Source organism: Schistocerca nitens, chromosome 6, assembly GCF_023898315.1.
Source record: "Schistocerca nitens isolate TAMUIC-IGC-003100 chromosome 6, iqSchNite1.1, whole genome shotgun sequence".
Classification (NCBI taxonomy): domain Eukaryota; kingdom Metazoa; phylum Arthropoda; class Insecta; order Orthoptera; family Acrididae; genus Schistocerca; species Schistocerca nitens.
In genome coordinates, this window is record NC_064619.1 from 531,943,180 (window position 1) to 531,954,600 (window position 11,421).

General features: G+C 46.2%; 1 pseudogene; it reads left to right on the forward strand.

Annotated features, from left to right (window-relative positions):
- The first annotated feature begins 8,082 nt into the window (after positions 1–8,082).
- LOC126263763 (5S ribosomal RNA) lies at positions 8,083–8,200 on the forward strand (annotated as a pseudogene).
- Positions 8,201–11,421: the final 3,221 nt, after the last annotated feature.

An 11,421-nucleotide genomic window follows, 5' to 3' on the forward strand; every position in this document is an offset into this window, starting at 1 on the left:
ATACAAAAATGCACGGAAGTATGTTTTTTAACACAAACCTACTTTTTTAAAAATAGAATCACGTTAGTTTTGTTAGCACAACTGAACATATAAACAAATACGTAATCAGTGCCGTTTGCTGCATTGTAAAATGTTAATTACATCCGGAGATATTGTAACCTAAACTTGACGCTTGAGTACCACTCCTCCGCTGTTCGATTGTGTCTATTGGAGAGCACCGAATTACGTAGGGATCCAAAGGGAACGGTGATGGACCTTAGGTACAGAAGAGACTGGAACAGCACATTACGTCCACATGCTAACACCTTTTTATTGGTCTTTTTCACTGACGCACATGTACATTATCATGAGGGGTGAGGTACACGTACACACGTGGTTTCCGTTTCCAATTACGGAGTGGAATAGAGTGTGTCCCGACATGTCAGGCCAGTAGATGTTCAGTGTGGTGGAAATCATTTACTGCACACAATTGCAATCTCTGGCGTAATGAATGTCGTACACGCCACAGTACATCTGGTGTAAGGTCGCCGCAGGCTGCCACAATACGTTGTTTCATATCCTCTGGGGTTGTAGGCACATCACGGTACACATTCTCCTTTAACGTACCCCACAGAAAGAAGTCCAGAGGTGTAAGATCAGGAGAACGGGCTGGCCAATTTATGCGTCCTCCACGTCCTATGAAACGCCCGTCGAACATCCTGTCAAGGGTCAGCCTAGTGTTAATTGTGGAATGTGCAGGTGCACCATCATGCTGATACCACATACATCGACGCGTTTCCAGTGGGACATTTTCGAGCAAGGCAGATCATTCTGTAGAAACGCGATGTATGTTGCAGCCGTTTGGGCCCCTGCAATGAAGTGAGGACCAATGAGGTGGTCGCCAATGATTCCGCACCATACATTTACAGTCCACGATCGCTGTCGCTCTACCTGTCTGAGCCAGCGAGGATTGTTCACGGACCAGTAATGCATGTTCCGTAGATTCACTGCCTCGTGTTTTGTGAAACCCGCTTCATCGGTAAACAGGTAGAACTGCAACGCACTGTCTGTTAATGCCCATTGACAGAATTGCACTCGATGATTAAAGTCATCACCATGTAATTGCTGATGTAGCGACCCATGATACGGGTGAAAGCGGTGACGATGCAGTATGCGCATGACACTACTTTGACTCAGTCCACTGGCTCTCGCAATGTCCCGTGTACTCATGTGTGAGTTCATGGCAACAGCAGCTAACACACCAAAGCACCCGCTTCTCCTGTGACGGGGCTGTTACGGACCCGTTTGCGTGCTACGACCATACCTGTTGCATACAGTTGGCGGTAGATGTTTTGCAATGTGCGGCACGTTGGATGCTCTCTGTCCGGGTACCGTTCTGCATACACCCTGAAGGCTTCAGCTGCATTTCGTCGACACTCGCCATAGATGAGTATCATCTCCACCTTTTCAGAGTTCGAATACACCATGGTCACAGTTCCTACAACACTACACTATCACAGACGTCTGGTAACACGGTGTACTACAGTTGGTCTGCGTGCGGAGACGAATGCAGAATAACAATAGCAGCAAGCGCTAGATGAGGACACTGCGACAGCTAGACCAAACCACAACAGTGCAAGCCGGCCGGAGTGGCCGAGCGGTTCTAGGCGCTATAATCAGGAACCGCGCGCTCGCAAGTTCGAATCCTGCCTCGGGCATGGATGTGTGTGATGTCCTTAGGTTACTAAGGTTTAAGTAGTTCTAAGATCTAGGGGACTGATGACCACAGCAGTTACGTCCCATACAGCTCAGAGCCATTTGAACCATTTGAACCACAACAGTGCACTACAGCCACACTCGTAAACACGGTCGTCATCGTAAACATGTCCCTGCAGATGCTGGTCGCCGACCGTGGCCCGTGTTTGTTACAACAAGCAACTGAACGTCGGAGGTTTCAAGCGTCAACTTTAGGTTACAATATCTCCGAATGTAATTAACATTTTACAATGCAACAAACGGCACTGATTACGTATTTGTTTATATGTTCAGATGTGCTAACAAAACTAACGTGGTTCCATTTAAAAAAAGTAAGTTTATGTTAAAAAACATACTTCCGTACATTTTTGTATGGTTTGTATTAACCAATTACACTAGCCCCTCTTCTCACGTTCGGTCTGTGGAATCGGTTGGTCAGTATTTGATGTGGTTTACGAAATATATCCAGAGGTAACGTTAGGTGACTCACCCTGTATATATATATATATATATATATATATATATATATATATATATATATATATATATATATATATATATATATAAACTGTAATAATTACAATAGTTGAATGTTGTGCCAAAAAATAACCAAACTTCCAATTGTTATAAAAATGTATCTAAATGCAACAGGCTCTCACCATGAGAACCATATCGAAATTGTTCATTAATACAAATCAAAATTAACATTTCGTTATGTAACAATAAAATCACGTCCACTGAAAAAGTATACTGCCGAAGTCGATCCTTTGGTGATCAAAAACTAGTTGCTCACGTTCATATAATGGTCAGCCCGTGAAACATGTGTCAATGACTTACACCAGATGAACTTCAGTCAGCTGGAGTCTTGTTCGATGTACATGAAACATAAAAAATACGTAGCTAGGAATGAATTCTTACGATTTACGATGGATAATAAACTTATAAAATTATTGCACTCATTGACATGTGTTGCTGCTGAAGCGGGTGGACACGAGCGCCGCAGTGCGCATTTTGTTATACTGTAGTACATAGATTACTGTGTGGTTAGTAGACAGAAAACCAAAGCCCTTTAATAACTGTGGCTTCACCGACCTGTACTTATAGTACTTATACTGTGTATTACTCACATCTCATCCTGCCCCTTCTTTCTGTCCATCTCCCTCCCCCCCTCCTCTCTCTCTTTCCATCTTCTTCTTCCCCCATCTCTGTATCCATCTCCTCCTCTCTCCTATCTCTTCCATTTCTTCCACCCCCTCACTCTGTACATATTGTCCTCCCCACCCTGTGTCCATCTCCTTTTCTCCACTCTCTCTGCCCATCTCCTCATATACTTGTGTCCATTCCTTCTTCCTTCTCCCTCTCCCCATCTCCTACCCCCTCTCTCTCTCGAACTGTTCCTACCTCGTCTCTCTGTCCATCCTGTGTTCTCATTCTCTTTGTCCATGTCTTCCTACATTCTGTTTCTGTCCATCCCTTTCTCTCATATCAGTCGAAGCCGTAATGTCTGCAAATGAGTCTGCAATCATGACATGACACCTTATTTGTAAAGGTCCATCTTGATCACATTTCAGTCATTTCATTCATTGTAAATAAAGTCTTATCTCCCTCTCGCATTTCTACCCATCTCCCCCCCCCCCCACTATGCCCATCTCCTCCCACTCCATACCTCTAACTATCCATCTATTTCATCCACTCTCTCTGCTCAGACATGCCCATCTGCTCATATAGTCCCTGAAATACACTCCAGTATTACCTGTACATCATGCCTGCTGCGCAGGGCAGCCTAGATATCAATGGTTACCGACCCTTCCTACCACCATTCCCACCCACAGTACTTCTTCCCAAACAGTAAGTAGTATGAGTAGTTCATTTGCTTGAAATAGACGCAGTGGCTCTGGAGGTAATGTAATACATACATACATTCTTACAAACGTGTATGATTTAACAGCTGTCAGAATGTATCAGTGGCGAAGAGGAATAGTTAAAACGCCACTGGAAATTTGGAATTAAAATCATAATGGTTACGTTTTTATTGTGAAATACAACAAAGTCCAGTTGTGAACTGAAAAGACTCTGAAACCTTCTTTGGAGAACGAGAGTTCACAACTTGTTTAATGCCAATATAACAATGAAAGAAAACACTATAAAGAGAGATTATTGCACAGCAGTTTCACCTTATCTTAAATAGCAGAGTGGATGTTTCTCTGCCCCTCGGTGGAAAAGGCACTTTTAGAAGTGTAAGAATTTTCCGATTATTTAGCGAAGGTATTTATGGCTAACTGCCTGTAAGAGAGCAGAGGACGGTCGCATCTCTCGTTTCGCCCTTACCTGGGATACAATGAAATACCAGACGACGAGCCCAGCTTAACAACAGCATTGTTCTCGCAGCACACACAGAGGGAAAGCTGCGGCCCGAACCGCTGCCCGTGCGCTTCAAAACAAAAGCAGGTGCGTAAGAGGAGAGGGGGCCAGAGGGCCGTAGGCCTTGTTGCCGGACGCGGCGAGAATTTGCTGCCTCTACAGGCCACCTAATTTCAGGCAGGAAACAGGTTACTGTTTTAATCCGTTCCCGCAGAAGGACTCTGGCCTATTGTTCCGCCGGCTTTGTCCGCCAGCGCCTGTATTCCTTGGGCAGCAGAATCTGGCAGCTGCGTGCCTGGTGTGCAAGAGACCAGCAGGGGTGCTATCTTTTGTGCCCGAGCATCCCTCAGAAAGGAAGATGTGCATCCCTGTGAAATACGAACACACGTTTCGTAATTGGAACATCAAGAAGCAAAGAGGATCCGCCATGCATATCATACTCTCATTCATAAACAGGATGTAACGCAATTGATAGCGAAAACTGAGCCGGCCAGAGTGGCCGAGCAGTTTTAGGCGCTTCAGTCTGGAGCCGCGCGACCGCTACGGTCGCAGGTTCGAATCCTGCCTCGGGCATGGATGTGTGTGGTGTCCTTACGTTAGTTAGGTTTAAGTAGTTCTGAGTTCTTGGGGACTGATGATCTTAGCTGTTACGACCCATAGTGCTCAGAGCTATTTCAATCATTTTCGAACCGAAAACTGACACGCAGGAGATATATCCTATTGTTGTTCACTTCAGCCCTGAGACGGGTCTGATGCCACTCACAACGCTAATCTGTTTCGTGCAGTCCTCTTCATCTCTACATAATTACTACAACCCACATATCCCTGAACCTGCCCTCTGTAACCAAGCCTTGTTCTCCCACTGTAGTATTTACCAACCACCCTTCCTTCTATTACCAAACTGATGTCTCCTTAATGCCCCAGAGTGTGACACGTTAATTACCGACTTTCCATTAAGTTAGGTTATAATTTTCTTTTCTATCCAATTCTATCCACTACTTTTGCGTGTGGTACTCGATCAACACACATAAATTTCAAAATGTTCTTATAGCACCACGTTCTAAATGTTTCTATTCCCTCCATATGTGAAATGTTTGCCGTTCGGAGTGGTCGCGCTGTTAGAGGAGCCCTATCACGAATTCGAGTTCTCCCTCGGACATCGTTGTGTTTGTTGTCCTTACCACAAGTTAGTTTAAGTAGCATGTAAGTCTAGGGAGCGACGACCTCAGCAGTTTGGTCTTTTAGGCATTCACACACATTTGAACAATTTTTTTTTGTGAAATGTTTATTGCCTGTGTATCACTTTTCTACAAAGCTACAATCTTCATCTTCACCAAAGACATGTTTGAGATAACCTTTCTTGTGTTTGACTTCATACACAATGGTGTGGAGAGGCGGACTGCAGTGTGGTGCTGCAGCTGTCGTCGTAGGAAAACTGGACAGGATCAGAAATGATGATCGATCAAGGAAACACGGTACACAAAATTTTTACTTAACAGGTGGATTTCTCTAAGCGTACGAATGTAGCAAGGAAGAGAGTCCAGCTTACACAGCAGCAACAAAGGCCAGGCTCTGTTAACCAAAGCACGAATTATTGGAGTCATGACTAGGCGATGTCTTCATAGTGTCACATAGCGAAATGGCTCTGAGTAGGAGTGGGCCGCCGGTCGGTGTGGCCGAGCGGTTCTAGGCGCTTCAGTCTGGAACCGCGCGACCACTACGGTCGCAGGTTCGAATCCTTCCTCGGGCATGGATGTGTGTAATGTCCTTAGGTTAGTTAGGTTTATGTAGTTCTATGTTCTATGGGACTGATGACCTCAGATGTTAAGTCTCATAGTGCTCAGAGCCCATTTTTTAGGAGTGGGCTTTGTGGCTGCAGCTGGCCATCCTATATCGCGACGACAATGGGCGCTCATAGACAGCGCCGCAGGAGGCGCTGCTCGGTGGTCATGCTCCATTACGTCCAACGGATCCAACAAGACTGCTGACGGCAATTTGATGGAAAACTGCAATCCGTTGCAAATTCTGAGACGCCGGTAGTTTGGTATCAATACGTGATAAGACAACCTTTACAGTCAATTTGATGGAAATATAGTAGGAGGCATCGACTGCATTAGTAGTCTAAACTGTATGCAAAGTAGCGAATTGGAACTCTTCCATTGGGTCCGTGTTTGCATAGATAAACAGAAACTTGAGAAACTGAGTCTGCTTTGATGCAAAACACCTTGTTATTCGTTATTTCTTTATTCTCCCAAACTAGTTTCGGCTACAAATATCACAATCATCAGTGGGTTTTTTTAATTTAAAACATGCAGAAAATAGCATGGTTACACAATCACAGTAGCACATTATTGCATTTTTTACTATTCGATTTTTGAAATATAGTTTACTATGGATGCTTTCATAATGCCTTATATATTGTATGGTACAGCATATTTTGAGCAATTACATTGTTGACATACGAAGTTCACCTTTTAGTAGTAGTTTACTAACAGCCGCATACATTATTTGCAGATGACATGATGTTTGCTAAGTAAAAAAGGCAACAGAAGAAAGCGCACACAAAATATGTCGCAAACATCGACAATAATTGCTTAAAACATGCTGTAACATACAATAAGTAAGGTATTATAAAAGTAACCATAGTAAACTATATTTCAAAGCACGAATAGTAAAAAATGTAATAATGTGGTACTGTGATTGTGTAACCATGCTATTTTCTATATGTTTTAGATTTAAAAAAAAAAACACTGAAAATGGCGATATTTGTTGCCTAAACTAGTTTGGGAGAAAAAAGAAATAACGAATAACAAGGTGTTTTACATCAAGGCGGACTCAATTTCTGATATTACTATTTTGGATTCATAGAATAGTTAATTATGTCTCATAAATCATTACCGACTGATTCAATGGCGAGCAGTAATTAAAATAATATTAATAATAAATTCTTCAAATAACTGAAACCTTGCCCTCTAAGGAAAATTGATACCTCTGAGTGATGGATGAGTGGCCTTCAGGCCAAGAGCCACAAGAAAAAACGAGAGATAAAGGCTGTTATGAAAACCAATAAATTTAGTAAAACTTGCTAACAGTTATGTTTACATTTGATGATAACAAATTTACTAATCTAGAAACTGTTTCTTCTTACTGCCATGTATACTTTATATCAACTCTACTTAGATTATCGTCAGTTATTTTAGAGCCCAAGTAGTAAAATGCGTCTATTTGTAATGCTTTTAGTGCTTCTTTTGCAAATTAAATTCACTCAGCATCGCCTAGTTTAATTCGACTACGTTCGATAACCCTAACTGTACATTTATTTATGTCGATCTTACTATCTATTTTGAAGACACTATCCAATTATCTCAGCAGATCTTCCAAGTCCATTGCTATGTCTGACGTCGTATACTATTCGGGAGACAAAACACTCCAGTACACAGATAACTGCAAGCTTATGGCCACGAGCACTAGTGACTTTGTTCGTGGTAAACATCGTTATGATTTACTCGCCGTGCTCAAGAAGTGGTCCACTATGAAACGCTGCTTACGGAAAACAACCCTCATGGAACGTGATGTTGTAATCAAACCATATATATGGGAAAGACAAGAGGGATGTAGAACACAGTAAGGGCAGTCCCTTCAGGTGTCTGATCAGTGTCAAGTGTGGTCTATGATTCAAGGTGGATGGGTAGTCTCCAAGACCACTTGACCTAAATCTGCTGTGAAATGAAGACGGAGAAAATGCTTGGGGAGTGGTGGGACTGTTATCTAAAATAAGCATAATTTACACAATACAGAAAAATGTTATTTAATGGTACTACACAAAAAAATGAATAACAATACAACTAACGGACAGCAATTGCCCTAGAATTCAAACGCACAACCACTTCATAATAGTGGGTCCGCCGTTCTACAGGATCTGGCCAAGCAACATAGTCACTGGTACGTCTAAAGAAAAAAAAATGTCTTACCTACTGTCAATATGACGGCTACGGCCTTGCCGCAGTGGATACACCGGTTCCTGTAAGATCACCGAAGTTAAGCGCTGTCGGGCGTGGTTGGCACTTGGATAGGTGACCATCCAGGCCGCCATGCGCTGTTGCCATTTTTCGGGGTGCACTCAGCCTCGTGAAGCCAATTCAGGAACTACTCGACCGAATAGTAGCGGCTTCAGTCATGAATACCATCATAACGACCGGGAGAGCGGTGTGCTGACCCACGCCCCTCCTATCCGCATCCTCCACTGAGGATGACACGGCGGTCGGATGGTCTCGGTAGGTCACTCGTGGCCTCAAGACGGAGTGCTTTTTTTTTCCTGTCAATATGAACCGGTCGGGGCAAAAGCAGCGTCACCTGGCGGGGAATGACTGTTAGTCGCCGGCCGCTGTGGCCAAGCGGTTGTAGGCGCTTCAGTCTGAAACCGCGCGACCGCTACGGTCGCAGGTTCGAATTCTGCGTCAGGCATGGATGTGTCCGTAGGTTAGACAGGTTTAAGTAATTCTGAGTTCTAGGGGACTGATGACCTCAGATGCTAAGTCCCATAGTGCTCAGAGACATTTGAACCATTTTTGACCTTTTAGTCAGACACACGCACAGTCAGCATGCTGTGTTTGAGCAGAATAGGGAAGGTGCGCGATCTGTCTGAGTTTGAATGAGGGTAGATTCTGAAACTTCATGACTTGGGTGTTGGAGGAATGCTGTAGTCAGTGTCTTCTACAAGTGACCAAAATAAGGTGAAACCACGTCCAGACGTCTTGGATTGGGCGGCCACCCGTCAGTACAGACTTCGGATATCTTAGGCTGGGCAGACTGGTAAAACAGCACAGGCGGCGGGCTGTGGCGGAACTAACATCAGAGTTTAATGGTGGGCAGAGTACAAGTGTATTTGAACACACAGTGCACCGAACGCTCCTAACGATGGGCCTCCTAAGACGACGACCAATGCACGTGCCAACGGTAACACCACAACATCGGACCTACGGCTGAAATGGGCACATCACCATCGTCACTGGACGCTGGTACTGTAGCAGAGCGTTGCATGGCCTAATGAATCTCGATACCTCCTTCATTATGCCTATCGGAGGGCCTGAGTCGGTCGCAGGGCAGATAAAAGTGGGCGGCGTCTCCATTTTGCTCTGGTCAAGGTTCATGTGGGCATCTACGGGCCCAGTGAAACTCGTGCAAAGCACCAAGACGACCAGGGAGTATTGTACACTGGTTGCAGACCACGTATATCCATTCATGAAGATAATGTTTCCCGACAGCATTGGCCTTTTTCAACAAGATAATGATCCATGTCACAAGACCAGGAGTGTGATGGAGTGGTTCAAGGAACACAGTGGCGAGTCTCAGTAGATGTGATGGCCCCTCAACTCGCGAGATCTAAATCGGATAGACCAAATCTTGGATGTGATCGAATATGGCGTCAGAGCTCATAGATTCCCTCCCCAGAATTACGGGAATTAGGTGACTTATGTGTGCAGACGTGTTGTGAACTCCAACTAGTGACCCACCAAGGTTTAAATGCTTCTGCTCCACGACACACTGAAAGATGGCAGCCCTTTGGGCACACCATCTTTCATCCCTTGTTAATTACATAGTCCCTGCAGAGGCACTGCAGCCCTATTAGCTATGTGGCGATCCATCAGAAAGAGTAATTGCAGGTACGACAGGGAATAACAGACTTTGTTCACCGCTAGCAACGATCGTTGTGCCACTTGAATTTTTTCTGTGCCATTGAGGATGGCAGGGAGACGTGACTAGGGCGGCAGAAGTGAAAGAAACAGCAATAAGCTCTTCCAGGAAAGCATCCGGGCTTCTATAATCGCGTGACCACTTTAGTTGTGTGCGCAGGCTATAGCCTCTCGCCATAAGTCGGCCCACGAGGGCGGTGCAGTCTTCAGCAGGGCAATAGGCAGTGGCCTGCATTCCAGAGGCGTACTGTCCCCGTGTCCGATAGACGGGTGCCAAACTACACTCCTGGAAATGGAAAAAAAGAACACATTGACACCGGTGTGTCAGACCCACCATACTTGCTCCGGACACTGCGAGAGGGCTGTACAAGCAATGATCACACGCACGGCACAGCGGACACACCAGGAACCGCGGTGTTGGCCGTCGAATGGCGCTAGCTGCGCAGCATTTGTGCACCGCCGCCGTCAGTGTCAGCAAGTTTGGCGTGGCATACGGGGCTCCATCGCAGTCTTTGACACTGGTAGCATGCCGCGACAGCGTGGACGTGAACCGTATGTGCAGTTGACAGACTTTGAGCGAGGGCGTATAGTGGGCATGCGGGAGGCCGGGTGGACGTACCGCCGAATTGCTCAACACGTGGGGCGTGAGGTCTCCACAGTACATCGATGTTGTCGCCAGTGGTCGGCGGAAGGTGCACGTGCCCGTCGACCTGGGACCGGACCGCAGCGACGCACGGATGCACGCCAAGACCGTAGGATCCTACGCAGTGCCGTAGGGGACCGCACCGCCACTTCCCAGCAAATTAGGGACACTGTTGCTCCTGGGGTATCGGCGAGGACCATTCGCAACCGTCTCCATGAAGCTGGGCTACGGTCCCGCACACCGTTAGGCCGTCTTCCGCTCACGCCCCAACATCGTACAGCCCGCCTCCAGTGGTGTCGCGACAGGCGTGAATGGAGGGACGAATGGAGACGTGTCGTCTTCAGCGATGAGAGTCGCTTCTGCCTTGGTGCCAATGATGTTCGTATGCGTGTTTGGCGCCGTGCAGGTGAGCGCCACAATCAGGACTGCATACCACCGAGGCACACAGGGCCAACACCCGGCATCATGGTGTGGGGAGCGATCTCCTACACTGGCCGTACACCACTGGTGATCGTCGGGGGGACACTGAATAGTGCACGGTACATCCAAACCGTCATCGAACCCATCGTTCTACCATTCCTAGACCGGCAAGGGAACTTGCTGTTCCAACAGGACAATGCACGTCCGCATGTATCCCGTGCCACCCAACGTGCTCTAGAAGGTGTAAGTCAACTACCCTGGCCAGCAAGATCTCCGGATCTGTCCCCCATTGAGCATGTTTGGGACTGGATGAAGCGTCGTCTCACGCGGTCTGCACGTCCAGCACGAACGCTGGTCCAACTGAGGCGCCAGGTGGAAATGGCATGGCAAGCCGTTCCACAGGACTACATCCAGCATCTCTACGATCGTCTCCATGGGAGAATAGCAGCCTGCATTGCTGCGAAAGGTGGATATACACTGTACTAGTGCCGACATTGTGCATGCTCTGTTGCCTGTGTCTATGTGCCTGTGGTTCTGTCAGTGTGATCATGTGATGTATCTGACCCCAGG